This window comes from Nicotiana tomentosiformis, chromosome 3 (genome assembly GCF_000390325.3).
Source record: "Nicotiana tomentosiformis chromosome 3, ASM39032v3, whole genome shotgun sequence".
In the NCBI taxonomy this organism is placed as follows: domain Eukaryota; kingdom Viridiplantae; phylum Streptophyta; class Magnoliopsida; order Solanales; family Solanaceae; genus Nicotiana; species Nicotiana tomentosiformis.
The window spans coordinates 24892247-24896948 of NC_090814.1; positions in this window are offsets into that span (position 1 = coordinate 24892247).

Here is a 4702-nt window from a genome sequence, read left to right on the forward strand (position 1 = left end):
GAGACCTCGAATAAGTCCGGATTATGTTTATGGACTTGTTGGTATAATTGGACGGGATCCCGATTGGCTCGGGTGAGTTTTGGACCACCCGAATTGATGTTGAAGTTGGCCGATTTTGCTGGTGCTGGTGTGCTTCGTGATCGCATTGAGTGTTCCGCGAGCGCGAAGAAAGATTTTGGAAGGGGTAGTGATTTGCTCTTTATGAACGCGAATAAGGCCCCACGAATGTGATGGAGGACCTGGCTCCTCTTCGTGAAGTTCCATAGCGAACACGAAAAAGGAAGATGAAGAGGAAGGAAGGGCTGACAGGCATTGGCCTTCGTGAACGTGGCAGTGAGGACCGCGATCGCGGAGGGTTGAGAGAAATTTACATCCTGAACGCGATGTCATCATCCTAAATGGGATGAAGTATTTATGGGCAGGGGAATTTTGGCCGTTGCGATCGCGAGGCTTCTTCTGTGATCACGATGAAGGACGCCTGGGCAGAATGTGATATTTAATACGGGACTTAGGCTCATTTTACCTTGTTTTCTCTTGGATTGGGCAATTTGGGAGATTTTTGAAGGACCATTTTCATCAAGTGTATTTAGGTAAGTGATTTCTACCTATTTTGAGTTAAATACGTCGATTAGATGTGGATTTTAACATGGGAATAAGTATAATTTTGGGATTTTGTTGCAAAACCTAGAATTTGGTAAAAATGAGATTTAACCGCGAAATTGATTATGAAATTGGGTATAAATTATATATTTCAGTTCGTAGTACCATGTGTAATATTTATCTTCAAAAATTTCCAGAATCCGGGTAAGGGACTCGGGTTGACTTTTGTTGACTTTCCGAGTGGGGTTGGGAATTGACTCTAATAGCTAAATTATGAGTTCTTGAGCATATATTGATTGGTTTATATGATCTTTTGACTACTTTTGAGTTGCTCAGCATGGATTTGAGGTGTTAGTGAGGTGTGGGAGCAGAGTAGTGGACTTGGAAGTAAGGTAAGTCTCTAGCATAATCTTGTAAGAGAGAATTTATCACACCCCGACCTCGGGGAGCATGACCGGCGCTCAATAGAGTTACCTCGGTCGAGCAAGCATGCACAATGGCGTCTACCCAACTCACCCAAAAATAAAGAGACGAATGGATTTCACTAATTAGTCACTAAGAAGTCATGTGAACGATACCATTTCATTTCCATTAGTTACGTCCTTAACAAATGTTCAAAACAGTACATTGTACAATCATAGTTAAAGTGGGACAGATGATACAATCACAATATTTTTAGTTTAAAATTTCCCAAAATAGACACAACCCACACTATGTCTATGGAGCCTCTAACAGGAACAAAAGAGTGTTATGACAGTGCCGTCAACAAGGCCCCGGCTATACCTCAAAACGCTATGTACAAAGGATAGAAGATACCTCACTAAATCATCTGAGGATAGGGTGTGCTGCTATCACTGATCAATACCACCTGCTATGGAACCACCTGCATCCATTAACGATGCAGCGCCTCCGGCAAAAAGGACGTTAGTATATATAGAATAGTACTAGTATGTAAAACTAAACACCCTCTCAATAGAACGAGCAACAGAAAAAGAAGAATAAAACATGATATCAATAAGAGACTCAAACGGTATCAAAGTGTGACATTAGGGGAAACGTAAATTTCAAGTAGGTTTCGATAATTTAAGTTAGGAGATCTTTAGCACTGATATACCATCGTATTTTAGCACGGAGTCCGATATCAGCCCGACCGGCTAAGTGGTCTCACCCCGAGACATACACGCACAATACCACCATATGCGCAGCATGGCGTCCGATCTCAGCCCGATCGGCTAAGTCGTCTCACCATAATTTTGTGTGGGTCGACATTACATCACATCTAGCTAGCAATAATCTCATCCCATTTAAGGGGAAAATATCTCAAAACACCAATCCCATACCATATAATTTAAGCTCACTATTCCATTTTCAATCATTATTATGGATAATCAACAACAAGGCCTTTCAAATTAAGACTTTAAACACATACTTGAGCAAATTAGGGTCTTAGGCACATATGATCTCTTATACAATTTGATGTGATCACTTTCATTTGGACTTGACTTGAACTCACAACATTTTAATACATACTCATACTTCAAATACTCTCCCGAAGAATAGCACAATATAATAAGAACATTCCGGAACACATTTGAACATATTTATATATATACATCATCTGACGTCAAACTTATTCAGAAAAGTCAATTCATAATGGACAACTCGGGACTTACAAGATCATTATGGGAATTCAATTTTAAGAGAGAAGTTTAGCCAACATACCTTGCCTCGAGCCCTTTTAATTTACCAAAATGTTCCGGAGATCCTAGCGACTTCGATCTATTTAGAGATATTGAAAAATTGAACACAAATTAGGAAGGAGTTCATAATTCTAGCTCACTTGAGCATTTTATCAAACACTAGGTGTGTATTAAGGTTCCAAGGTCCTCATATGGTGGATTCTATCATCCCACTACCCAAAGCTTACCCAAAAGAGCTCAACAATCTTTCCACTACCCGAGATGGTGCATGCATGTAAAATAAACAACTCCCACACCCCAGGATTTACTTGGCTTATTACCTATTTTCAGTTAAAATCATGAAATTGAGGGCTATGAAGTAAAAACTTACCTCTAGGATGAAGACCTAGTGAATTCTTCTTACAATTTCTTCAACTTTGAGTAAGAATTGATGGATGATGGGCTTAGGAACTCCCCCTCTCACTCTTTGGCACTCCCTCACTCTAGAATATATGTTTTTGCTTCAGAAGTGGTCCATTACTCTAATATAACAAAATAGGGTCGGGTAAAAATTTAGATACAAAAGGAGCCCTGTCACAGATCTGTTAATGCTTCTGCGGTCCTCAAAATGGGTCGTGAAATGGTCCGTCGGAACTGGGAAACTCTGCCCCACTCTGCGGCCATTATGCAGTCTGCAGATCTGTTCTGCGGTCGCATAATGCGCAGCAGAATCTCCCTCCGAAAACTTTTCATGTTGATTCCACGGTCGATATGCGGCCCGCAAAATGGTTTTGCGATCGTATAGTGACCGCACAATATCACCCAAACTTTGCCCAATTTTCTGCTTCATTCTGCGACCCGCAGAGTGATTCAGCACCACGAAATCCTGTGTTTTAGGTAAATTATTTATGGGGCCTCACAGAATTATCCCCGTAGGTATATTATTTGTTGTATGATACGTATTATGGGTGCTACGTACGTACGAGGTAATGAGTGTTCGTACGTAATCTAGATTAATGTTTATGTCCGGATAGATTTAGACATACACCATGCCTTAACTGTACTACTTGAAGTAAACTCGTTTATTTGATTACTTGAATTTATAACTGAGATTGATACTAGAATTTATGTATTGATTGAGCCTCTTTACTTTGAAGTTTTGCGGGATATTTGATGGTTGGTAACAATTATGTTTTCTCTTGCACTCCTATATTGATGTTGTGTTTATGTGCTTGACAAATTCTCTATTTTTATGGAATCGGGCCATTCGCCTTGGCAGTGTTATGAAATATCATTATTGGATCGGGCCGTTCGCCTCAGCAGTGTTATGAAATATCATTATAGGATCGGGTCGTTTGCCTCGGTAGTGTTATGAAATATCATTATAGGATCGGGTTATTCGCCTCGGCAGTATTATGAGATGTAATGTGGATCAGGCCGTACGAACTCGGCGGTATTATATAATACTATTCTTATGAGACCGAGTCGTTCCGTTGGCAGACTCGTGCGTAATATTCGATAGGGAGTCAGCGTACATATGAGTTTTCCTGACTTTATATTTGACATGGTATTTGATATTGGTTGTCCTTATTTCCTTCGAGGCAGTTTATGGTACTTGATGATCTCGTAATTATTCTTACTTGAGAATCATACTATTTATATTTATCTGCCTCGTTGCTACTTATTGTGTTTTGTACATGTCTAATTTACGTACTTTGTTACTAGACCACTAGTAAGTGTCGATTTAGACCTCTCGTCACTACTTCATCGAGGTTAGACTAGATACTTACTGGGTATATTTTGATTTACGTACTCATACTATACTTCTACACTAATTGTGCAGGTACTGAGACATGTACATCAGGTGGTCACTCGGGCACCTAGCTGCATTAGCTGGAGACTTAGTGGTGAGCTGTTTTCCATGCTTCGACCCGCAGCACCCGTAGTCTCCAATTAGAGGACGAGGGCATCCTAGAGTTTCCCCAATAGTACCGCCAAGGGATCCGGTAGATGATCCTATTAATGAGGAGCAGGATGAGGTAGCTGTAATCGAGCAAGCCTCATCAGATTTTATGACCGCACAAGGTTTTCAGGAGTTCATGGGCCGTATGTTGAGGTTTATGGACTCTGAGACTCAGGCCAGACTATTTCCAACAGACCCGGCCACATCCCAAGCGGGAGGGGAGCACATATCCCTACCACTCATGTGCCAGGGCACGCTACTGCTGTTTATGAGACCCAAGGTGCACTACCAGCAGGTAGGGTTCAGCCAGTTGTAGTGGCTAGAGTAGAGACTAGACTGGCCACAACCATTGAGGAGCAGAAGCGGCTAGATGAATTTACTAGGATTCATCCTCCCCTCTTTAGCGGTGAGAAGTCAGAGGACTCATATGATTTTATTGACTGTTGTAGGAAGAGATTCC